The following is a 27,911-nucleotide window of genomic DNA, read 5'->3' on the forward strand; positions in this document are numbered from 1 at the left end:
CAAGAGAAGACTCCCCACATCAGCTGCAGTACTGCCAAAGAGGAGGCCTTACAGTTACATCGGTCCACAGGCACCAAATTCTTTTGCTTGTGCATCTTAGTGTGACTGTCAACCTAGAGCTAGTTAAGATGGTCCTAAAGAAAGTTGCTTACAAGAAAGTGGCCAGTGAGAAGAAGCAGCTTTCTGCCAGTGGTGTGCCAACCGCAACCTTTTTTGGGAGACGTGTGCCTGCAGCCACACCGGCCTCCGAGGAGGAACCCGGGAGCACTCCTACATCAACAGCACCACGCCAACCCAAGCCAAAGACCACGTATGTCAGTGACACAGCCACTGCAATCATGGCGACGCCGATGAGCAGTGATGTTGAAATGGATTTGTCCCTTTCCCAAAGTAGTATCCAATCTCGTTTCAGGAAACAGAGCTAAATGGACAGCAACTGCAGCCAAATGTTCCTGAAATTTGAGCAGAACAGGAGGTTGAACTTTCTGTCGAGCAACAACCTCCTCTTTTAGAATCAATGACTCCCAGATCTACCTCAAGAAAAAGTAAGGGCACTACTCCACCATCTTTTCCAAGCACCACTTCTGATGACAATGATAGGGACATGGAGTGGATCCCGGCAGAATCCGGGACACACCAGGAGAGGCAAGGGTAATGAAAAGCTCCAGCCAGAAAGCCTTACAATCATGGAAGGGGATGTTAAGGATGATGATGACGACACAGTCATTGTGGATGCTGGCACAGGTGAGTCCGACATTACAATCCAACCTGATCGAAGGGATGTGGCACAGGCAGCACCACCAGCTCCCATATTTGTAAGACCCAAACAGAGACCAGTACAGCCCCTAACTCAGTACAAGTATGTACTGCAGAGAGGCAATCGACACACCCACGGCCACCCACATCCATTTCTTCTCCAGGCATTGGTCCACTATATAAGTACTCCTCCGTAGTTTGGGACTTTTTTATGATTAGCGAACAGGAGGAGAACATTGCCATATGCTACATTTGCCATGCAAGTGTTAATCAAGGTAAGCCTGGTTCACATTATTGTACTGGAGGCCAGACGACCCATATGAAAAAACACCATGCAATCCAGTGGGAGCAGCAGCTTCAACAAACGGCTCAGCGTCATCACAGTGGTGAAGGTGAGGAGAGCCAGGAATATCAACTACACCTGATCAAATCATGGCGGATGGTGAGGAAGAAGAGGGTGACATCATCCTCATGCAAAGCAACCCTGTCCCAGTAGTGCACCAGAATCACCTGCCCCAGCAACCTACAATGGCACAGGAAGACTGAGAGTCAGTATGGTGATGGTGGTGCATATGGTGATTGCACCATGACTTGCATTGAGTCTACCACCATCTACACCTGAAAAGCCACCTGTATCAGAGGCTACACAAAAGGAGAAACTCCAAGCTACAATTATGGGCTTTTTTAGGCTGGAGGGGCCCTACGATAGCAACCACCCAGTGGCACGTTTGTACAGTGGCAAGCTGGCAAAAATGTTAGCGCTGCACCTCCTCCCTTTTTCTTTTATGGAAGGAGTAGGATTTTGAGAGTTTGTGGCAGCCCTCTGCCCAAAATTGAAGGTTCCAAGCTGGACCTATTTTTCCAGAGATGCAAGCTTTTCAGCAAAGTGTTGTCCACACTATCCACCTCATGACAGACATGTGGACCAGTTGTCAGGCAACTGATTACACGTGCATCACTGCACCCTGGGTCTCTTTTCTGGGGATAAAGCAAAAGCTATCTACAGATATTATCTCTGGAGACATTTTTAAGAGTGTTCAGCAGCATTCAACAGTAGCCATGTTCACCATGGAAAAGTCACACACAACTGCAAACATTTTGGAGGAATTTAATAGCAAGGTATCTGAATGACCACGACCCAGAGGTCTTTGAGTTGGATTTGTTGCCACAGACAATGGCAGTAACACAGTCAAGGCCATGGGCAACTGTGGCTATTTCAAGGCCCCTTGTTTTGCACACTACATCAACCTGGTTGTGCTAGACTTTCTTATAAAATAAGTCATAGTCAGCGACATGCTGACCACCTGAAGACACATCTGCACTCATTTCAGACATTCTTTTAAAGCCCTGAAAACGTTGTGGATTATTCAGCATTATAACAGATTACCAGTTAAAGCCCTGATACAGGAAGTGCCAACACGTTGGAACTCAACCTATTATATTTTGAAACGCCTGTATGAGCAGTCCAAACAGATCAATGACTATGGCCCTCACAATGAACATGGGTGTTCAGACCGCCATGCTGGCGACAGCGGAAAAGACCGCCACCGTCATGGTGGTCTGAACCGCCATATAATCAACACAGGGAGGGCTGCCTGTGGCGGTCCTCTGCCACTACCAGTCTACCACCGACAGGCAGCCTGACGATGGAAGAAAGGTTTGCATTCGGGGGTGCAAACGAAAACCCAGAAGTGTATGCCTTGGTTACTAGCCTAAGCTATCACCTGACTTGTAATGCAAGGCTGCAGAATTACATCATCTCGTCCTAAGACTACATCTGTGCCAGCCTACTTGATCCATGCTACAAAAAAATCTTTCCACTAACATTCCTTTTTTCTCAAGGGGATGTGTCACAATACAAAAGGTGGATTGTTTCGTAAGCAGGAGAACTGGAAGAAGAACTCTGCAGTTCTGGGGTGCTGCCTTCAACATCCAGAGAGGCCAGTCTTGTTTCACATCTGTCAACCCCACCAACAGGAAAACCGGTGACAACAGCAATAGAAGAATCAGACCCAACCTCTGCATTGGCTTGGTCTCAAGTGGAGAATCTTAAGTCCAGCTTAGAGGCTAAAAAAAAAGCGGTTGAGCAGGTGTCAGCAGTAATGAGCATTCAGACGATTTTTCAGGAGTATCTGGATGACCCAAAAGAGGTGTATGTGGATCAAAACCCATTAATGAATTGGTATAAGAAGATGCGCCAATGGCCAGAGCTCAGCAGGCTGGCAATAAAGTATCTGGCTTTTCCTATAGTCAGTGTGTCTGCTCAATGTGTTTTCAGTGCAGCTGGTGCAGATGTAAGAGTCAGAAGGACCAGTCTCTCACCTCAAAATGTGGAGAGATTCACCATGATTTAAATGAACCAGCATTTTATACCACCTAAATACACCATTCTCGAAACACCACAGGAGGAGGAACAGAATGAGTGGTCAGAATCAAGTGTGTTAGCTGACCAACGTCTGGGTGAACCACCAGAGTTTGAGGACAAACTCTACTTACCAGACTGAGAATGCCAGTGGCACCATAGAACTTCGTAATTATTTCTCATTGAACTTCTTTTTGTCTTTCTTTCATTGCAAAAAAAAAAAAAAATCAAAAGTATAACATTATTTTTGTGTTTGATTTATGCTGCCCCACCTTTTTTAAGGCACCTATTAGAAGCCCGGATTGAAGTTGGACACATGTAAAGTTAAGAAGCCCTCAAATACCCTTCAGGACATTGGAGATGATGCCTGCCATCCTTACATGTCATTGCCTATCCTATTTTTTTACTTCACCTAACAGGGCTTCCCTAGAAGATCATTGATTAAAACAAAAAACTGTCAGTGCCAATGTCAACAATGTGTTGAGTTGCCATAAAATAGGAGATATTTTGTTCAACCACCATGATTGGATTGGTAGAGTTAAACAGTACTAAAGTAAATTGTTTTGCGCCAATGAGTGGTGATATATTGAGTGTTGGCAAATTTGTGAGTGATGACTAATGTATGTGATGGCTGACATTTAGGGACTGAGTTCAAGACATTTGCAAACTTGTTTCCAAAGATTTACAAAGTTCGTGGGCTAAAGGTTGATCTTTTTTTCCTGAAAGTGATTGGTCTTTAAACTTAGTGAAATTTCCCTGCATGGTCCACTCCTTGTTTTTTTCTGGTTCTTCAGAACAGACCAGCCACTTTAGTTACCAAACACAAATCTACACAAAATGCTCCAGTTCTGTTTCTCTATTTGTGCTAATATTCAATTCAATTGAAGTCTACTTCACAGGTTTACCTTGCTCAGTTTAGGACTTGGACAGAGTTACTCAGAATCTGGAGGAGAAGGATGGAAGGGCTCAGGTTGGGGCTACCTCAACAGCCAGAAGGAGAAAGTTACGACTTCAAAGAGAAACCATGATAATGGCAAAGGCTTTAAGGCCTAGTACTCACTCACTCAGATCTGTGAACTGGAGAGAGGTGTGTTGATTTGGAAATGCTGCTGAGTATGTGTTTGCTGCATTGATGGCTTAAATGTGAAACTTCCTATGTTCTTGGTCTGCCTCTGAGTCTTTTTAGTACACTTCTGACTCCTCACGAAGGTTACCTTGTTTCCTGTTGTCCTTCTCCTTTACTCTATAATACAGCTACTGTTTTTTCTCAATACGCGGGCATTCTCCTAGTCCTCTCCTGCATGAACAAAACTTGGGGAAATCTCAGTACTCCACCTTACCTAACAGACAGGTTCAGACTTTAGACAGGCACCAAGGAGAGACAAACTTTCTAAGAAGAATAAAGAGATGGCAATGCAGTATAATTTTCCTTTCAACAGTCATAATTGTTTAGAACCGTGTGGATTATCTTCGATGGTCCATTATTTATATTTTTCAAAAATAGAAGGCATACCATTTAGGATACACTATCTGTGACCTCGCTGGGGCAAAAGGGCAGGTTGTTGTATGCATTTAACTGAACGTTGTCATACCTATCCTTTTTTTCCACTTTCCTTCCACAATAGATTGATGATGGTGTGCTGCTCAGCATATCCAATGAATATTGCTGTATTTTTTTGTGTGGCATTTGTCTTTGTAACACCTTTCCCCAAATCCCCTTTCCCATCCATTCAGCCCCTAACCCTCTTTCCCCGGCCTATGTGATTTATTGAGGTGTGACTTCATTTTACACTATAAATTAATCACACTTGCTGGGGCGGGTGTGATGAAACCAACACCAAGTCACTGCATGACCTTCTGCCTTCTTCTACCTGACCAATATTCCACAACAAGCCTAATCAAATCATCATCATTCATGCATTGTATATGTGTTCCGTAAATGCTTAACCATGTACAAGCACTCAAGTCCGAGCCCACTTCTCCTGACTCCATGATTTAATTTCCTATGTTTCGTTTTTATAGCTCCCCACTTTGCTCAAAAGAAATTGATATTGCTAGATTTTATTATCATATCAGGTCCTACTCTTCTTTGCTGTGTGTCAAGTACGGTCATTGTGGTAGTCTGGTCTCAGTCTTCCTAAAGTTATGACATGATGATCTTCTTTTGTTCTCTTTCAATCAAGTTGACAGCGATGCATAACCCTTTACTTAATCCTGTAGTTGGGGTGGCACGTTTTGTGAAGTTTTGTCTTCCTTGTTAGCATTCCAGCCTGCTACTATTACCACCTATCACCCCTTTAAGAGTTATGATGCATCAGTGGGAACAAAACCCACATTAAGAATAAGACAGCTCCTTGGCTTCATCTATTCAGGTAAGAAAAGAAGCATGTAATTAAGCAGTTAACTTGTTTAGTCAATAATTTAACTCCTACTCAAGACGATGCTGTCTTACCGGTCTATTTGTATCTAGATTTCTTAGGGAAACTAGGCAATGACAATCATCCATTAGTGATTAATTGCAGAGGGCAAAAGAGCAAGGGTAACTGTATAAGTAAATGACACACAATTGTTTAGCATATTTAAAAAACAAGCTACAGTAAAATCAGTGCAAACCAAAACACCAAATTAAACATTTGACTTAGCCATAAATAAAGTAAAACAAATGATCCCCTTCCATCCACAACAAGCCCACTCCTCTCCCCAAACAAATAGCCCCGTCCCGAAAAAAAGTCCAAAGAAAAGTCCAACGAAAAGTCAAAGTAACTTTCAAACCCTGTCTCAATTCTCTCCCCACCCTCTCCACCCACAAGTGTCCCTCCCACCAAATCAAAAAATTAAAAAAAGTGTCCATAGAGAGCGCGTCCAAGTTCAGACTATAGTACAGTCCAAATTTCATTGAGGGCCACGTCAGTGCGTGCCACCATGCGGTGCAGTCACGCAAGTTGTTGAAATGTCTCGGCCTCCTCCTCCGGGAGGGCTACCAGCCGCCAATATCAGTTTTTGATGCCCTCCAACCTGTGATGTCAGAGCCGTGCTGCTATCTGCTGGCAAGTTGGATGATGATGTCCACCAGGAGTAGCTATAGCAGGAAAGAAAAAGGAAAATGACAAATTATAAACCGTGCTCTGTTTAACTATTTTAAAAAAAGTACAGTGGCACAGTAGCGGCAAATTGCTGGAACCTTAGGGCCATTGGAATTTGATGTGGTTAATTATTTATGATGAGTTACAGGGCGTTTCTTTACCCACGCATGTGCCAGTGTAGTTGAGTTGACATCTGAATGTCAAAAGAGTAAAATTTGAACTGGCATGAATCCATTATGGAAGCTATGACATAATATTACCTTATAGATACATGTAGCTCATGCCAAAAGGGATTTTACATATTTTTGGGTGGCCTGGAAACAGAACTTTGGAAAAAACATGAAGGACTGAAGTACTAAGAGGTAACAGATTGGGCACTGGGGTGAAAAGGGGAACACCTTTTTTAGTTTTAATACATTGACAACTTTGTAAATGCTGCATCAACTGAATCAGATGCACACATTGCACATAAAGCACTACTGTACACTTCCCCACTGCAGTTATGTACTTATAGTAGCATTGGTGACTAATGGGGAGGAATGTATGACCATGATGGGCCAGAAGATACATATCTGCCTTGCTTCAACTACAGAGAGTTAAGGGAAAAGACAGAAAATTAAAATGCCCCCTCTTTGACCCATAACTTTGATAACTATGCAAACCGAGCAAGCCAATAAGGTGAACAGCAGACAAGTCCTTCTCCACATTAGGGGCCAGATGTAGCAAAGTTTTGCGTGTCGCAAATGGCCCGAATCGTTATTTGCGACCCCGCAAAATCCGAAATGGGATGCAAAAATCCCATTTCCGATTAGCAAATAGCGATGTGACTCAGCACCGACTCGCAAAAATTGCGACCTGATTTTGTGACCCGCAATCAGGAAGTCGCAAATTGCGAGTTGAAAACCATATGCAAAAGCCAGTCGCAAATTGCGACTAGTCGCAAAAAGCCCGTTTTGCACACCCAGATTACCACTGATTCAGAGCAAGTGGTAACCAGAACCAAAGTATAAAAGGAGACCCAGAAGGCATCTGGATGACTCAAAATGGCTGAACTGTACGTGATTGCATGGAGGAGGAGAGTCCAGGCTGCCCAGCAGAGGAGGAGGAGGCAAAGACAGGAGAGGATATACCGAACCAGGCAGACACCATTTCAACAAACTAAGGAGGAGATTTATGACAAATATAGACTGAGCAGTGCTGTTATCTTAGAAATAATTGAACTGCTGAAACCTCAGCTTGAACGACAGACAATGCGCGGCAGCGCCATCCCCACACATGTGCAAGTGCTATGCTCACTGCACATCTTGGCCTTGGGTAGCTATCAGGGGGTGATTGCAGTGGCAGGTGGGGTATCCCAAAGGGCCCTCTCACGATTCTTCAGATGTTTCCTAGATGCCATACTCACACACATGTCCAGATATATATACCTTCCCAGGAATGAGGCAGAAATCAACAGCACCAAGTTGGACTTCTGCAGAAATGCCAACTTCCCCCATGCAATCGGGTGTGTGGACGGGACACATATACAAATTTGACCACCTGCAAATCTGGAATATGTGTTCTGCAATAGGAAATGTACCCACTCACTAAACATCCAGGTGGTATGTGACGCCCAAAATGTCATTACTGACATTGTAGCTAAATATCCAGGGAGTTCACATGACTCATACATATTCAGGCACAGTGGTATACACCAACGCCTAGAACGTGGGGAGTTTGGAGACGGATATCTATTAGGTATTGGTGACTACACTCTGAAGCCATACATACCGGTCACTGTGTAACCCTGTGATGCCCTGCTAATTTGCCTTTTTTGTCAAACAGGCGACAGTGCATATGCCCTGAGACCATGGATAATCACCCCATACCTAACATCTGTCAATCAGAATGAGAGGCGATATAACATTGCACATCGGCGGACCAGAACTGTAGTCGAGAGGACCTTTGGCTTGTTAAAGGCAAGATTCCAATGCCTCCACAAAAGTGGAGGTGCACTCCAGTATGCCCCAGAAACAGCATGCAAGATAGTTGCCGCCTGTGCCATCCTACACAACATTGCCACCAGACATGGGCTACATCTCACCCCTGAAGACACAGACACTGAGGATGAGGAGCAAGAGCTACCACACCGACAGCCTGGGGATAGAAGCATCACAAATGAGGGCAGACAGAGATGGAACCACATTGCAAACCCAATTCTTTGGCAGGTACGTTGAAACCATGAGCACACTCACTAATGTCAGACACACATAGCCCAGTTATGTAGTGAAACAAACAAAACATTTTTATTGCTAAACTATGATGTCTTTAGAAATGTGCAGTATGCCACAGTCTGGAATTCTAAACAGTCAAATCAGACACATTAATTGCATGTGCCTCAGTAATAGTACATGTCGGTGGCTCACAGCCTCCTCCGACTGCGGCCACCATGGTTTACTCCTGGTGGGTCCCCTGTGCCCTGCCGTGCACTGCTACTCCGCAGCACTTGTGCATCAGTGGCAGACACACTGCTTATTGAAGAGCCCTCCTCGCTGTCCTGCGGGGTATCCCCTGTGCCCCTTGCAGCCTGTCTGGTCTCCATTATGTCAACCGCATGGCTGATGTGGCCAAGTCCCCGTGCCACATCCCCAGCAAAATGACCCAGTTCGACCTGCAGGCTGACAGTGTGCCTTGACAGGCAGGCGGTGTTTGTAGCCAGGTGCCCAATGGATGCTGCAAGTCTGTCGAACCGGGCTGCAGTGTTGCGCTCCCTGCGCCGTGCCTGTGCCCTGTCAGCCACCAGTTCCCTGACCAATATTTTGATGGGCTGTGTCAGGTTCCCCAGATGTGTGTTCATAGTTTGGAACTGATTGTCCACATTAGCCAGCGCATGGTTCATAGTGGTCTGCAGTCTTGTAAGGTTCCTGTTTATTGACCTCAACTGTCTGTTTTGCAGGTGCTGACCCTGCAATAGTGATGCCTCAAGTCCTGCAAACTCAATGTCTGCGACATCCTCCTTGTGCAGACTGTAGGCTGCACTCTGCGGTGGCGTCTGCGCATTGCTCCTGCTGCTGGCTGTGTGTGCCTCTCTGTAGGCCATGGCTCTGGTGCTACCACTGCTGCCTCCATATCCCGTGCAGGATGTTCCATGGACTCTGATAGAATTTCCATGGGTGGTGGTGCCTGCTGTGCCCTGCTGTGTCAGTGGCAGCCTCCTCCTGTGGGTCTGGCCCATGTTCCTCTCCCTGCACGTGTTCGCTGATGGGGGAGCCTTGTGGGAGACCTGTGGGACAAAGGGGATACACTGTCAGTCTCGCACATCTGTTTTTTGACTCATAATAAACATTTGCCAATATTTGGACTACTGTACTGTATTGCCCATAATGCGCTATTCTAGAGGTTGCTAGACTGGAATGGAGCTAGTCTGGTGGTGCCTGCTGCTGTGTACTGGGATTATGTGTATAGTGCATTTGTGGGTGTCAAAGCATATATCAAGGTTCTCAATTTTTGATGTTCCAGGCACTGAACTGTCCACATATCCTATGCCCAGTACAGCCTCCGGCTCAAGTGCTGTCTCCACCATGGTTTCCAGGGCTGTAGGTGATGGAACGGTGGATGGGCCTCCTCCAGTGCCCTGCATCTCCCTCATGCGCTCCGCAACCCTCTCTTTGGTCCTGGAGCGAAGGTCATACAACCTTTTCCTGATTTCATCTAGGGTGCGGTGGCTTATCCCAATGCCATTTATTTTTTCCTGGATGTCTTGACAATTTTTTTTCTTTTGAGTGTCCGGGACACTCATTGCTGCCTTGCCAAAGAGTTGGTCATAGTGCAGGCAGCACTCCTTCGTTAGTACCTCCAACTCCTTGTCAGAGAACTTTTCTCTTCCTGCCAGCACTGGCTGTCTACTTCTCCATTTTTGCTGCAGCTCCTCTCACCTGGGTGTGGCACTGCAGTTTGGGCTGGGTGTGCTCCTCCCTCCTCCCAGTTCTATTTGGTGACTTCCTGGTTCTGATGTCATCACCAAGAGCCAGGAAGTGGGTTTCTCAACTATTATGTTCCACCTGCAGGCAATTTGTGAGTCAGTTGCAATTTGCGACACCGGACCACACCCTTCGCGCAAATTGCGACCTCGCTAAAAACAGAGGTCGCAAATTGCGGTGAGACACATCTGCGACTCGCAATTTGGTATGGCGAGTCTTTATGGCATTTAGTTTTGCGAGTCGGAAATAGCGATTCGCATGGAGTCGCTATTTCTGATTTGCAAATTTTTACCTACATACATCTGGCACTAGCTCCCTTATTTCTTCTTGATCCAAGCAATTATACACTCATCTTTTCATTCAACTAACCTATTCACCCTTTGATACCCACCATTTGATTTAGGCTAACACTCTCTAATACAGACTTTCACTATTCCTATTCACCCATCTAAATTTAGCCACACGTTCATCCATAGACTCACCTGTCCAGTTTCCACTGCTTTCACCTATCCATCTGGCATTTACCAATGTATTGTTCATTACCACCCACCCATTCCTTACCCAAGCATGCTCATTCACCCTTCCCTCACCCACTGAGGCATCCTTTTACCCCTTTCATCTGTCTTTACCCACCCATGCATCTCCTATCATTCACCTATACATCTTTCTTTTCCTTTCACCCACACATCCTTTCATTCATATACCATTATACTGATTCCTTGCTTTTGCAGTCCATCCTTTGCTTTCCATCAAGCCATCATTCTTAGCCTCCATTCACTCTATATAATGTGCTTTTGTTTGCTGATTTGCAGAGAAAAGAAGCCATTGAGATTAAGAACTCAATCCTCACTGCAGCTGCTCCACCAGGTGCTTGAAAAGCAGCACTCTTGCAGTGACTACATTAGTGATTGTCAATGAGCAAGAGCAAGATGACTTACAAGTGCCCATCCCTGCTGCCTCCAGTTCTCCCTCCCCGACCGTTGCCGTGTCCAGCATCCTGTCCTGCCGCTGGCCCCAGCACTGGTGGTTGGTGCAGCTGGAAAAAAGTTACACTATTTAGTTCCAACAAAATAAATACAACCACAATATGTCATTACAGTTCTATCTTCTTCTATCATTTACTATGGGAGTTTTGTTGGGTGTTAGAAAGCCAAGGCAGACAAATGATCAACCGCAAATGTTTCGTATTGGAGGGCACAGCTCAGCTAAGTCACTGAAGTGCAATTAAGGGGTGGAATGCTTTGGTCAATCCAGGACAACCTACGATGTGGTCTTAGTTGGCAAATGCAATGGGCATGAACAAGTGTGAAGTACAAGCCCACAAGATATATAAGGAGAGTAAATAGTAAATAAGCAGAAGAAAGCTATTACAGACTGCAGACAGTAGGAAGTCAGGTAGTGAAGAAAAAATTAATGGATAAAAGCAGGAATAACAAGAATTTAACAAAGCTTACATAGAAACAAATTAAGTACAAAAAAATAGACAGGCACAGTAAGACTAAAAGAAAAATAATTTGAAATGAGGAGAGGTGAAAAATAGAAATAAATGTAGGGAAATAAAAATAATATGGCAGGAAGACTTACTGGATCCAACTGATCCACCAGCATTCACACTGGTGGTGGCACTGGAAGAACTGGCACTTACTCCTTCTGGACCCATGGACGCTGTTGCCCTCTTCTTCCCCTTGGTTACTGAGGCTAACAAATGACAAAGATAAAAGTAAAAGATTAGTGGTACAGTTAATCTCCCATAACTATTTGGTGACAAGCAGGGGCAAACACAGTAACATTGAACATTTCCATATCAGATTGCCTAGTATAATGGACTCAACTGAAGTTGACCTGTTATGTTTACTTTTGTAATTCCTACACCTAAGCCCCACTCCAAATTTTCTAAACTACAAGTCATATTATTATTTACAAACTCCTGATGCAGGGCAGCACTGCAAGACTTCTTGCAGAGCTTCCCCGAGCACAGAAGAGGGCAGGAATGTGCTGTATATACAATAGATATGGTGCATTCCTGTCCTCCTTTTCCCCTGCGTTGGTGCGCAATGGGTCGCCAGGAGCCAATGCAGGCACACTTCACCATGCTGCAATGGTGCCTGCATTGAGGGGCTGATTGTTTTTGACAAGAAAGGGACAACTTCCTGCAAAAAAACAATTGCAAGAGGAGTTTTCTACTGTAACACCCATGGCACACCTCTGTGTCGCAGGGTGAGTCAATGCAGCGACTTGCATTGTGGAACAACAACACACTCAACAATAAATAATAAATAAAAATAAATAACTATTATTCACCAAGCCCCAACACCTCAACTACCAGCAGGCCGAGAAGGTTGTGCTTGCAGTCGATGATGGAGGGGAGGTGGCGCTGCACTAACAAAACTAGTGCTGCCACCTCCTCCTAACTGAAGATGGGGTGAGGCTGCACCCCTCAGTGATCTGCCATGGTGCTCAGTGGGATGGACTGAAGAGATAAGAAAAGAAAAAGGGAATGAAGGAAGGAAGAAATATGAAAAATAAACAAAAAGATGAAAAGTCACAAAAAATAGGAACATTAAAAAAAGTAAAAATATAGATTCAATATAAGAGAGGTAATAAAAAAAGATAGTTTAGGAGGGTGGAGGATTAAATGGATACAAAAAGGATGGAAAGACAGGCCCAGCACCATAAGCAGAGTGAAACACAAGTTGGCCGAGCCCTTGCGAACCATGTGGTCCTGTTCATGCTTGATTTTCAATGCAATCACATATGGAATCAAATGCAACTGAACGGGCGTGGCAGGGAACTCCACCTGCTCGCGGAACTCTGTGTTGCACAGTGGAGTGTTTTTGCAACTTAGCGGAGTTCCGCGCAGCATGACCTCATGCACTCTGCCTACCCCTAGCTTTTATACGGGGAGGCTGGGCATCCGAACAGGACTTTGGCCAGGCTTCTGATATATGACCATTCAACCCAATATACTCTCCAATTTGACAAGGATGCTGGGGTGTAAGGAGGATATAATGGAAGAATGTGTGCAGATTTACTCCCACTTGTATACCTTCCACATGGATTCAGACCCTGATGACTACTCCAGATTTTGTAACCGTCTTGCTCTTGTGTGGGTAAAATGCTCTACACAGCTTTTCCTGGATGCTCCAATCACATTTGAAGAGAGTATGGCAGTAATTGCCAGTCTCCCCTCATGCAAGTCTCTAGGAAATAATGGCTTCCCCTTGGAAATATTAAAGCCTACTGGCAATTGCTAGAGCCTATATTACTGCAAGCATATGATGAAGCAATGTTGAATGTTAACACAAAAATACTGGCCAAAGTTTAGGTGAATCAGTTATGAATATTTCTTGCAGATCTGGTCCTCCCTGACCAGGCAGGATTTATTACAGGGAGATCCATTAAAAAAAATTCTTAGAACTCTGTTGGCAGTAATGCATCAATTGAACCCCTACTTAAATGAAGCTGCATTTTTTCTTGACGCCACCTTGGAGTGGACTTAGCTTTTAGCCATACTGATTAGAATGGGACTGCCACATAATTTCATCTAATGGGTCAAACTGCTATAGCACATCCTGTCAGCTCAAATCCAATTAACTGGTATCTTATCATCACAATTACAGATTAGAAGGGGCATGTTCCAGGGATGTCCGATATCACCCATACATTATGCCAGAGCTTCTAAAATGCTGGTGTGTGTCGTTAAATAGCTACACACTACCAGTGGCTTGTAATTTGCTCCACAGAACCTGATAGTCTCTATCTCCATGGAGGACTTTATGCTATATATCTTAGAACCGGCCCATAATCTAGGCCCCATGATTAGTGAATTCGCACTCTTTAGGGTTATCTGTAGCATTACCATTAACTGGAACAAATGTACGGTATTCCCGCTTACCTCAGGCACTCTGAAGACTGCCTTGAAGTACCCTCTTTACGTGGTGCTCAACATCAGTTAAATACCTAGCAAAGATTGAAGACCTGATAAGTAAATGCAAAAATATACTTCTACCATTGGGACACTCACCTTAATGAAAATGGTTGACATACCAAATTGCTGTAAAGCATGCCCACTACACTAACACAGGCATTTTTTAGAATGCTCAAACAATAATGATCTCCTTAGCCTGGGCCGGTACGCAACAAAGAATTTGATGGGAGGTATTGACCTTACCATTCGAAGGAGAGAGCCTAGGGCCTCTGGATTTTGAACCATACCATAATTTCACATAAGCACCCTTTGCTCACCACTGATTGCGTCCAACCCCACATAAGACAAGCTTTGCACTAGAACAGGATACCACACACCCTAACATTCTTAACTCCCTGCTGGTACAAATTCTCAAAGTGAGCCTCACTGAAATTAACACAGTGACTTGCACATAATGGCCCTGGGATAGCATATGTCAGTTCCTGACACACAAAATCTAATATTTCACAGAGCAATCCCTAAACCATCACCCATTCATGCACTCTCACTGACGTGACAGCTGACAGTCAGTTACGGGCATGAGAAGTGCGCAAAGCAGGAGACATCTTTTCAGGAGGCCAGTTCTAGGACTGCTCAGGAACAGAGGGTGACATACATTGTTCACCAATTAATACCTTTGTCTATTTTAGGCTGTGAGCACTGTGAATAAATTATAACTCCTATTTTCTGTAGGAACCTCACAGCTGCAAAGCACTAGGCCTGCTAATCACCCATGCATCCGTCAAGTACATGATTACATCCATTCATAAAACCGTACACATGGAAGATCCACTTACCCGATCTAGGGCTCGACTGAAGTGGGAGATAGATCCGTAGACTGTGCTCATGTATCAACAATGGGCATACTGCTGTCAGCAGATTGGTAAGTTCTCCTTAAACAGCTGCTTCTGAAGCATCAACTTTGAATATTTCTATCAGGTGTACTGCACCCTCCTGGGCCAGACTAAATGAGGAGGGAGAGGTCCTGCCGCATATGTGTGGAATCTGCCTAAAGAACACTATTGATATTTCCACAGGCCTGTCCCCAGTCTGTAATACTCAATGATGAACAGGCCTGAAAAATGTAGCCAAAAGGTTGTATGACCTTTATTAACTAGTGTACTCTGCTGAAACAACAGATAACACAAGGCTTACTCAAAAACAGATCACGTGATACGTTGGTGCTACACTTACCCAGCAACTGCAAGTTAGATCTGTAACCATATAAAGCTTGATTTTAAGGTTTGCACTTGATTGGCCAAGAGTGTTGGAGAAACTGTGTGTGTGAACTCTGGAAAGTACTAGATGTTAGGACTTGTTGACATCCTGCGCCATATTGTATCACGCTGTTAGCACGCATGCCACACAGCCTATTCTTGGATGATGATTAGTTGGGTACATATTGTTTGTGTAATGTGCGCAACTCAACATCACACCATGTATTGATGAAGAAATCACCTTTCTGTTATTCTGACCGGACAATGTATTTCCACACCTTTGTGATTTTCAAGTATAAAAGACCTCCTGGGACTTATCCAAACTGGTCATGTTATTCAAGGACACATGGCTTTATGATCACGAATAAACAGCTTATGAATTTGACTTTGACTATGTTCTTTATTTTATGGAGGTTTGATATATCTGCTGGAGAATGCAGTCCTAGGCGGACAGCTTGGACCTCCCTGTCTTCGCATTGGTGCTTTGGATGGTGGACACCTCTCAGGTCACTGACCGGCTGTCTCCCTTGACCTCCTCCCCACTGTGAGGCCTTGTCCCTAAACTCATCCACCAGTGAGCACCTTGTGAGTGTCCCCACTGCTCTGCCCTACGTTTGCTCCTGCTCCTCACAATTGTGATTTGCTGTGCTGTTCTATTTTCAACATTGCTGGCTTCATATGCAGTGTTATTGAGGGATTTCCCATTTTGCTTCACTGTCTGCTGTGTTTTGAGTTTCATGGTTTTTGGCACTGGGCAGCTTGTGCTTTGCTGTGAGTTCCACCCTCCCCAAACCCTAACTTATTCCAAGGGTGTGCCTAATAGTTGATTATCTCTGAGTTACGGACACTTGTGGGGTTTTCAGTTGTCATCAGGGGCTGTCCTTAGTTACAAGAGGAGGATGCTGTCAGAAGGGGGGTGGGATTGATGTGAAACATGTCTGTTAGTTCCCACATTTAGTGCATGCACACTGTTGATGTTAAATGGCTTGATGAGTCACTGAGCCCAGAGCATAGCACCTGATGATTGAGTGCAGAGTGTTTAGCATGTACCGAGGGCAGGGCCTGATGGTTGAGTTTTCCACTACAAATCGAGGGTGGGTATACCTTGAGTACATGAAAATTGATGGTACTGTTCCATTGTATGTTTTGTGTGAGACTGCATTTACTTTGAATGCCTTTTGCCCTTAGGTCTTTGTCAACTGCTGGACATTACAGTCCATGCTTTTGTATTTTCAGCATTGCCAGTTACCAGCGGTTGATTTTACTGCACATCAATTACTTCCCAGTGTTGGTGTATTTCCCAGTTGTGATACAGTGGCAATGTCAGTGTGGTCTACATTGTTCAAATGCTTATTGTCACTGTAATGGATCATGCCTTTTGTATGCATTGAAGTCATAGCATGGAAATGCCCCCCCCATTTCATTGCTAGTATTCCCATTCCTCCAGGATTCAAAATACCGGTGCATGGGTAGGAAGAACCTAAGTTAACAGGGCAAGTCTCCACTTCTGTGACTGTGAATGCATTTGTGAATAAGAGAGAGTTGACTCCTGTCTGCAAGAGCATCTATGTGCTTGAATTTCCGGTGTAACTTTCAACTGAAGTCCGAGGCAGAATATCTGTCCAGGGCAGATAGCAAGGGGGTTTCAGAACTTCCCCTTATCCTCCTTTTTTGTCTACTCCTCATTTCAGTGGCAGGGATGCTGGGAAACCAGCACTTACAAGACACTTTTGTTTCCCAAGACACTCTCACCCGTGTGTCAGGTGTGGAGGCTTTTTAGTGAACCAGCACTGCAATCACATGTACAGAGAATGTGGGTTACCTGAGTGCTCCTCTTGCTTTCACTAATAATACTGCTCAGGGCTGAATGTGTATGTAGTGCATGTCAATGTGAAACCCTTCTGTTTTCCATTGGTATAAGCTCAGGGACCTAGTCCATGAGAAACCTCTGTGCACTCCTGTCTAGTGTGAGCGAGAGCCCCAGTATACTGACAGGGACAGCCACCACCCTCAGGGACATTGTTATAACCAATGAGCAAATGGGATCCGGACAGTTGCAAACTTGCCCAGCCTAAGACATATGCTGCTTACCAGTTAGCAATACGCAATAGTTTTGGTGCTTGTTTGTTCTCGGAAAAATGGCACAAGCTGACTGCTGGGAGCAAGGAGTTGAAATTTCCTCTACATGGCACATTCTTCAATTCACAAAGGTTAAGTTATGTGAGGCATTTGTTGTTGTGGAAAGGCAAACAGATTTGTCCGACTGAGTGGGATACATTTAGGATGTGGGATCACAGTGCACGTGATTTAAAAATTACAAGTGATGGAATGGCAAAAGTACATAAGAATTGTTGACATTGCAAAGGGACCCAGTGAAGGTGGCCCGTGATCAGCATAATAGTGAGATTTGGAGGAAATGCCAGCCTGATGTTCAGGGAGTGTACTGCTGTCTTCCCCTGCCTAGTGAACCAGCAAAGGAAGATGGAAGACGCACAGATCCTCTGATAGAGGATCTTTTTGCAGAGCAGCTAAGGAACCTTCCTCCTTATGCACCCATGGTCAACACTGCCGTAGATCAGCATGCCACAGTGAGTGAGAAACCCAATGAGTTGTCTGAAGCAGAAGTGGCCTGGTGTTGCAGACAAGCTCTTAAAATTTTAAAAGAAGAAAATGACCAGAGTAGAACTTGGCAACTTTATAAGCATCCAGTTCCTCCCATGAGGCAGGAAATGAAATAGGTAGCAGGCGAGCAAGAGCGTGCACGATTGATTAAACAATCTAAAAGTAAAAATATACCACTGCGTACCATGAGTGGCTCTATGTGGCATCAAGGGCTTGAATATGAGTCCACTGAACATACCTTAGATACCGCTGGATTCCAGGATTTAATATGGGATGTATGCACTCATGCAAAGTTTTGTTTGCAAGATTAATAAGTTATTAGAGGAAATGAGCAAAGGCTATGCTCACGAGCAACACAGAGAGGAGGGAGAGGCCTGCATTGCACCTAATGCACCCATAGCACACCAGGAGGGGCCTCAGAGGGGTAGTCTAAGACATACTCTGTGCCATCACCTCCCATCACCTGGCATATTTGGCCGTAAGCCCTTCCTAAAATCAGACAAACTAAGGTGCACTGGACTATTGGCAGATCTAATAGAGGGCCAGTTGCAATTGCCGCAATATGAATTTGTTTATGGTAAGGGGTACCTTGAAGGGATACTCCTGTTGACTAAGGTGAGGCTGCTGGAAGATTTCCCCTGAACTCCACATATGAGCAGAAGGCACAGGAGAGAGACAATGCTCAGTCACCCGCCTTTCCTTCTGAGTATGGGTGGGATATGACTAAATTTAGCTTCCAGGGCACAGATCTACCATTCTGGAACAAGACCCAGATAATAGACACCTTGTAGAATGTGGTTAAGAATTTGAGTCAGTGGGAGGAGCTGTCAGCTTCCCTGAAGTGCTGACCATTGCACAACAAATGGTTGCTGCTTCTCCTTCAACTTGCCCGAGTTTTATGATGCCGCTTCGAGAAGTGCCTTCGCCACCCATATCCGAAGGCAAATCAGAGCTATTGACCCACATACCTGTCCCTTGATCGAGAAATGACTTGATGTCCTTCACTAAAGACTTCCCAAAGCTATATTATGAACCCCATAAGTAGTACAAAGAACTAACCTGTCTGGTAGCAATGTAGAGTCTACTCCGGAAGGACTTGGACATACTGTTTAACATTATTGTGCCAAAAGAATAATGGGAGGAGTGCAATCATACCATACAGTTGCCTGGCTGAAAGCTGAACCAGAATGAAAACCCGTGGGGGGAGGGGGGAGAGGACCAAATAATACTGTTGCAACAATGATCAGAGAAGTAATTATTTAAAAACTAAAATGACAGAGGATCTGGTAGACTGGTCAAAGATAATGAACACAACAAAGGAAAAAGGTGAAACAGTTGATGCATATTATGACCTGCTGTTGCAAATAAATCAGCAGAACAGTGCCATGCGCAACCCTTTGGGTGAGGATCTCCCAGCGTTTTTCACAACTTTTGTGCAGGGATTGCCCCCGCCAATAAGGTCACACTTACAGATATACTTTGTCTGCTGGCAACGGTAGCTGCTAGAGAAAGTATTGGCTGCTGCTAGGTACTGTGCGGACTATCAGGTGCACCTTCAACCAATGGAAGAGGCAAAGACAACAAACAAAGTGTGATTGATGGTTGCACAGGAACAATAGTATCAGAATAATGGGGAGTTAGGTTGGGGCATATGCATAGGTATAGGCCGTACCAGGTGAAAAGGAAGGTCAGTGAGAGACAAAGCAGCATTGCAGCCCATGCCTGGGACAACTTGTTTCCACTGAAACCAGCCTGGCCACTGTCTGACCAATTGCCCCCTACTAAACGCTTCAGGGTTAGGGGTTGGAGGACCAAGACCCAGGGCGGACAGTCAGTGCAAACCTCATCCTACCCTTCTAACATTTTTTACATCCCACCTCCTCCTCCCCCTCCTTTCAATGTACCTAGAACTCCCCCACCCCGACACATGACTGCACCGAGTCCCCCCACAGCTGCCACACCTATGAACAATAGGGCACAGTGAACCACGGACATGCACATGATAGATGATTTCTATCCCCCACCCCATGAAACATTTTAGGGCTGCCCGAAAAAGGAGGACTGGCTAATAGTTCTAGCAATAGAAGATGACCAAGCGGGTCTCTATGTAACATCGACACCAGAGCTACTTGATCAATGCTGAAGGCATCAGATATGCCTGATGCACCTCTTTCTGGAATACAGATATCAGCAGTGGGGTTAACTAGAAGAATAATTAATGAGTATTTGATATAACAGATTAAAATGAATCTAGACCCAGTTACCATACACCATCCATTCATCTTTAGTCACTCCTGTCCTGTGAATTTATAAGGTATGGATCTGCTTTGCAAGCTGCAGTGCACTTTTCACTGCACTGCCAAAGGTATCTTCCTGGAGAGCAATGATTTTGGACTCCAAGCATTTATGACATGTGCAGAACCTGTACTTCTACCTGAATTAAGGGATACTGTCCCACGCCACTTTGGGCACATCATCAGAACGATGTGGGTCAAGTGCTAGACTTCCCACCAGTGCGCATCAAGGTGCAACCAGAAGCCCCATTGCCACATATTCCATAGTACAAAATTTCTAAGGAAGGAGATGAAGGCATTGCTCCAGTAATAGCTGATGTACTGCAACTGAGAGTAACATGAGAGACAGGATACAGAACCTGCAGTACTTCTATACTTCCCACGACAAGGGCCTCTAGGGACCTCTATGGGGCACCTGTGTATAGATTCACCCAAACCTTGACCAAGATTCTGATGCAATCCTTTCCTGTGGTACCTAACCCCACCACCATAAAGAACAATATCCCAACCACTGCCAAATACTTTGCGGTGTTGGATATCACTTCTGCCTTCTTCACCATACCACTGCATCGTGATTCCCAGTACCTCTTCTCCTTCAGATTCCAACAGAAGGGGTGTTTCTGGTGCAGATAGCCACAAGGGTATAAGATGTTGCCTTCTGTTTTCACTCAGACACTAAAGAAAGATTTGGACACCCTCACACTCCCAGCAGGTTCCACTCTAATGTTATATATAGATGACCTCTTAATAGCTTCACCATTGCAGGCAGCATGCATGGTTAAGACAATAGTGCTTCTCTGTCATCTTGCAGCAGAAGGGTTATAAGGTGTCCCCCAAGAACCTACAATTCTGCTCAACTACTGTCAAATACCCTGGTCATGAATTATCAGAAGGAACATGAAATTGCTTCCTGACAAGGTATTGGCAATTACACACTTTCCTAGACCACTTACCCAGAGGGAGGTGAAGGCATTTTTGGAGTGGCAGGATACTGCTGGCACTGGATAGCCAGCCTTTTACTGATTGCCCATATATTCTAAACAACCATCAACTAGGGGGTACAAACCCTGTGCTCTGGACATCTTTTTGGAAGATTGCATTACTCAACTTGAAACATTACCTGTGTGTTGCCCCTGCCTTCATGAGAAAAAGGGTTACTCTCTGGCTGCATTCACCCAGAAGCATGTTACTTTTACCGCCCCATAACATACTACTCTTCTACTCTAGATCCTGTGGCCACCATCCTCCCGCCGTGCCTATGGGTGGTAGCCACAGCTGCCTTGGGTGCAACACAATCTGAGAATATTGTACTTGCACAAACTTTGATTCAACATGATCCCTATGCAGTGGAAATACAGTTGACCACAACAAAGACATTGAACATCACAAATGCACACTTGTCAAGGTATGAATTGACACTGTTGGCACCACACATTGAAATAAGGAGTTGCACCACCCTAAACCGTGCATGCCAGTTACCAACTGATCATGAACCAGACAAACTAACTGCAGATGATGCTCTTTGTGACTGTGTGCTTGCTACTGATAGACACGCCAAGGTGCGAGACACCTCATTTCCTGATGCTGATGGTGATCTGTTTGTAGATGGTTCATGCTTGAGGGATGACGAGGGGGTTCTCAAAGCTTACTATGCCATCAACAATGCTCGCAACCTGCTAGAAAGACACACTTGTCAGCAAGGAAAAGTGATCAAGGAGCAGAGGTCATAGCACTGACCAGAGCTTGTTGTTTGGCCGAAGAGAATAAAGGACAGAATATACACCGACAGCCAATACGCCTTTGTGGTCACACATGACTTTGGCCAGCTTTGAGAAATGCAGGGTTTTCTCACTTCAGCAGGTCACCAGATTCAACATGCACAACTAATAGCAGGCCTTTTGAAGGCCTTACTATTGCCAGCTAGATTAGCACTTGTTAACTGTGCAGCACACATTGCATTCAAAGATTGTTTCCTGGGAAAATGCATTTGTGGACAGGAAAGCTAAAAGGATAGCCATCATGATATGTGAATTGGCTATAGCAGGGTTTAAGTGGGATGAAAAAACTAGTGGGTCTCTCAAAGGGCTGTAGCCAATGTAATTAAGGGCGTAGCTTAAAAAATACATAAGCTAAAAATATGTGCGTAGCATACTGTGCAGCATGGCTGGTCTTTTCCTGTTTCTTTCTGTCATTGCAACCAGATATATAATGCAAAACGTAGAAATGTACCCAGTGCTTTAAATGAAAATATAGAAGTGCAGGTACTTACCCTTTAAAGCACTTGCTTGCTCCTTAGAAATGTTTGTACTCTACCCAATTATTGTATGGTAGCAGTTCTAAGAAGTGCAGGTACTCTCCCTCTTAAATTAAAGAAGCGCAGATACTCAGTACCGGAGAGTACCTGCCTTTTGAAAGTACTTATATACCTACAACAAGCCAGGGTTATTGGCTTTGTTAATGACTGTTGCTTAAGATCAATAAACAACAATGACTAATTTGTAAAAAATATTGAAAATGCTTCAGTTCTGAAATGATGAGACTGTGAAAGAGCGGTAATGAGTCTCTTTGAAGTTACATGAAAGACATTGAAGAGTAGTACTTGAGCAGAGTTAAGAATTTTTTCATCCTGAGGATTACGGTAAAAATGGAGAGCCCAATAGGGACCCGTCTCAGCACCTGCATTTTAAAACTGTTGGTGCTGAGTACCGGCTGGACCCGTCCCACTTAAAACCCTGGGCTATTGTACAAGTGTCACCTACCACTACACAAGCTAATACAAACATTGACAATGACGTGTTTTGACCAATTAAAAATATAGAGAATGGTGGATGACATGGAAATAAAATTGTGGAAAGATGGTGGCTGTGAGCAAACAGAGGAGGGATTGTGGGTAGGACCGAATGGTGAAATATGCTTGCCTATGTCTATGCTCTCATAAATGGCTAGTTTATTCCATTGTCCTTGATATGTTGGCTAAGATGGCATGATCAGACTGTTTTCTTAATGCTGGTACAATCCCAAACTTCGTCAAACAGCTGAACATGTAAACAATGTACAGTTTGTGCACAGTATAATGTTGGGAAGGGCATACCAACTGCACCCGGACGTTTTTCCCCTCCCCATGGACCATTTGAAAGTCACCAGCTTGATTTCCTTTACACGCCCCTGTGTTCAAGTACAAATATGTATTAGTTATTGTGTGTATGTTCTCCAAAATGAACAGAGACATATCCCACCAAGAACTGAAATACGTTAACTGTTGCCAAATACCTCCTTAAATAACTAATCTCTGGGACTCTTCTGAATTCTGAAAATGGCCCAGTATTTGTTTACAAGATAATAAAAGGCATCTGCAAAGGGCTGGGAGTAACACAGAAGCTGCACTGTGCCTACCACCCACGAGCAGCGGGTGCACTGGAGAGAAAGAATGGGGTGCTGAAGAACAATATTGTAAAGATTTGTGCATCCACTGAAAAATCCTGGATTGATGCACTGCCACTTGCTCTGCTGGCAATGAGGAGCACCCTGACAGAGTGACCAAACACAGGCCGCAAGTGATGTTGATTAGTAGGACCATGCACATTCTGGGCCACATGTCTATTGCCCCCCTGTCAGTATGTTATGGTCTTCTCTTACAGTATTTCGATAACCTAACAGAGACATTACGTTGTCTTCATTATAAGGTGGTGTTAGACCTGGCATCCATTGCGTGGTCTCCACTAACATTTTGCCTCTACTTCACAGGTTGTTGCTGTATGCCTGACTCTGTTTTCGCTGTTTTTTTTTATCTGGGCAGTTTACCACTGCTGACCAGTGCTAAAGTGCAAGTGCTCCCTGTTGGAAATTGACCTTTTTACAGGGTTAGCCCTAAACCTTTTGCCTCCTTCCTCCTACTTTTTCTGACTTGTTTTGTTGGCTTTAGGACTCTGAGCACGTTACCACTGCTAACCAGTGCTAAATGCATATGCTCTCTGTGTAAATTGTTCATTGGTTTATCTGTGATTGGCATATTTGATTTACTAGTAAGTCCCTAGTAAACTGCACTAGAGGTGCCCTGAGCATGTAAATCAAATGCTACTAGTTGGCCTGAAACACTGGTTGTGCCACCCACACAAGTAGCCCTGTAAATATGGCTCAGACCTCCACTGCAGTGTCTGTGTGTGAAGTCTTGCCCTGCCAATTTGACCTGGCAAGTGTACAGACTTGCCAGGCCTAAACCTTCCCTTTTCATACATTAAGGCACCCCTAAGGTAGGCCCTAGGTAGCCCCATGGGCAGGGGGCAGTGTATCTTAAAGGTGAGAAATGTACTGATGTGTGTTATATGTCCTAACAGTGAAATACTGTTAAACTCGGTCTTCACTGTTGCAAGGCCTATCTCTCTCATAGGTTAACATGGGGGCTGCCTTTAAATATTATTAAAGTGCAGATTCCCTTTGAGAGCAGATAAGAATAGGGAGTTTGGGGTCTCTGAACGCACAATTTAAAAATAAATTTGTTTGTGAAGTTGTTTTTTAGATTGTCAGTTTGAAAATGCCACTCTTAGAAAGTAGGCATTTTCTTGCTTAAACCATTCTGTGGCTCTACCTGTTTGTGGATTCCCTGTCCGGGTCAGTTTGACAGTAGGGCTGTTTGTGAATCCCCTCTAAACAGTAAGACAAAGGGAGCTGGGGTGTAGCTTGCATATCCTGATGAGCCATCTGTGCTAGAGTGGAGGGAGGACTCGTCACTTACACCCGAATGGGCTGTGCCTGCCCTTTCACAATAAAGTTTCCAACCCCCTGGTGTGTGTCTAGGGCCTGGCCTGGGCAAGGCAGGATCCTGTAAACAACAGAGACTTTCCTTGAAAATTTGCCTACTTCAAAGGCAGAAAGGGGTATAGGTAGTAGACCCAAGACCCTAGACTTTAGATTTCTTCAAGATCACTTCTGGAATCAAGAAGAACCTCTGCCAAGGAGAAGATCTCAGGAGAAGTGCTGCCCCTGCCTGTGAATGTTCTTTCACTATCCTGCAGTTGCTGCTTCAGCCTATGAAAGGGGACAAAGACTGGACTGTGTGCAGTATTCCTGCTTCTGAAGAATCTCCCAGAGTTTGAACTTAGCTTACCTCCTGTCTTGAAGTCTCAGGGCCATCAAAGACTTCCCCTGCTAACACCTGGACTCTCTGCTGGGACTTTTGCACTGCTAAGTGGAGCCCTATCCAGTCCCTGGGCCCTTGAAAGGTGAAGTTGGCAACCAAGAGCTGAAAATCCACACACAGAACGCCGTGCTTGGGAATTTTTGACGCACCATCTGCAACGTGGCTGATAAACGATGCGCCTCCGGCTTCGCAGCTAAATTCAACATTCCACCTACATCACTGCTGGGGGATCGACACATCTTGCATGGCGAAATGACGCGCAATACCCGCTTGCTTGTGCGATTTTCTAACACCATGCTACCGGATTTTGTCCGCATCGTCCCAGGGCATCAAAGTGAACCCGACTCTGTGCGGATCGAGGTGCTCCATCCAGAAACCGACGCAATGCTCTCTTGCGAGGGAAAAAAACGACACATCGCCGACCCGACCATAGAAGAAACGACGCATGGTCTCCAGTGCGAAGAAGGAATCAATGCACCGCTGCCTTTTCTGATGCACGCTCACCTATACAGCTTTATTTTTTGCGCTAACTAGGTACTTTGTGCACAATCATCTTTTCCATTATTTTCTATGGAGTAAGACGCTTAGGCCCTCATTATGACATCGGCGGTCAGCTGACCGCCACACTGGCAATGGTAGTATTACCGTTACCAGGCTGGCGGTAATACCCACCGTATTATGACCATGGCGGTGATTCCTCCCATAGACACCCAATGTACCACCCCAACCGCCAGTGTGGCTGGCTATTACCACGGCGATTCCCACCTACAGGTTGGCGGCAGACAAAGATCTGCCCACCAAATTATGGCATAGCAGACCACCAGGATTTCTGGGGCGTTAGCATAGCCACTAAAAGCCTGGCGGAAACAAATCATATAAAAGGAGACACTCACCTCCAGGGACGTAGAGGAGTCCGCGACCGCCATGGAACCCGAACTGGAAGTCTTCCCGATGCTGTATCATGCGATGGCAATCCAGCAGCACCAACATCCACGCCTAGCACACAAGGGAGGGAGGGGAGAGTGACACACATAACACACACCAAACACACATGCCACACACCCAGAACAATCTGCAGAGTAAATCAACAGCAACATACACCAAGAGCATAGAAAGCCAGGACACATACCTGTTGTCCAACCACTGTATTTTTTTTTTTTTTTCAATATATTTTTATTAATAGTTCGCTGTTTTCTTTTCACAGTTACATTTATGGGAACATATAATCCACGTTATTCACAACACTTAAAAGGATACTTCACTTTGCATGTGTTCACAGATGTCTTATGTCATGTTTTAACTCACAACTAGGTCTGTATCCAATTTCTGTTGCCTGTTAGCTCTAGGGTTCTATATTTGTTTCCTTGAGTGTCTAATTCCTTGTCCCTTTGTTACCCAATTGTTTTATATGCTCACTTAACAGCTTCAACTTGAACTTAACTATGTACACACTTAGTGGCTATTTGTGGGTGGTTTTTGTGTTAGGTAGTGAGAGTCGCTCCCTGTGGGGGCTATATCTGGAGGGATAGTCATCTGCTATATGCGTTTTCCTACTGCTCCTTATGTGTGATTGTACTCCACTTCGCTCTGCACCTTGCAGTTTATCATGAGTTGTTAGTGTTCTCTACTAGCTATTTCATTGTTATTTTTTCTCACCCTCGCCAGCGGTGTTCCTAGGTTTATCCCTTATCTCCTTACAGTATCTGTTTAGGTTTCCATTTCTGCTGGTACTGTATTGGGATTTAATGGTTCTTCCCCTGCGCTATTCCAGCCCAACAGTAGTTCTTCCCATCCTTGGGCCACGGGGGTCTGCCGGATACCCTTTGCTTCGTCAGTTTTTAAGACCTGCAATTCTGCCCCAGCCCACCTCTTGACGTCATTTTTCCATTCAGCTAGTGGGGGGGGGGGTTAGCAGCTTTCCAACCCCTCATAATTAATCTTTTGTAGAGGGCCAGGGCGAGATCCAGGAAGCGACTCCTAATCTTCCCTAGTTGGATATCTGTCTTTAGGCCCAACAGACAGACATCGGGGGCGAACGGCAGTTCCGTGTCATATAGGGCCAGATGTAGCAAGGCATTAGCGCCTCGCAAACGGCGAAAAACGCCGTTTGCGAGGCGCTAATGCCTGTGCGCGATGCAGAAACACATTTTGCGAGTCGGAACCGACTCGCAAAATGTGTTTCCGACTTGCAAATAGGAAGGGGTGTTCCCTTCCTATTTGCAACTCGCACCGCGATGTAAGTTGATTTGTGACCGCAAAAGCGGTCACAAATCAACTCGCAGTTACCATCCACTTGAAGTGCATGGTAACTCATTCGCAAACGGGAAGGGGTCCCCATGGGACCCCTTCCCCTTTGTGAATGATCACAAAAATAATTTTTCAGAGCAGGCAGTGGTCCAATGGACCACTACCTGCCCTGAAAAATACCGAAACAAAAGGTTTCGGTTTATTTTTCAAAGTGCAGCTCGTTTTCCTTTAAGGAAAACGGGTTGCACTTTGAAAAAAAAAACCTGC

Source organism: Pleurodeles waltl, chromosome 4_2, assembly GCF_031143425.1.
Source record: "Pleurodeles waltl isolate 20211129_DDA chromosome 4_2, aPleWal1.hap1.20221129, whole genome shotgun sequence".
NCBI classification, from domain to species: Eukaryota; Metazoa; Chordata; class Amphibia; order Caudata; family Salamandridae; genus Pleurodeles; species Pleurodeles waltl.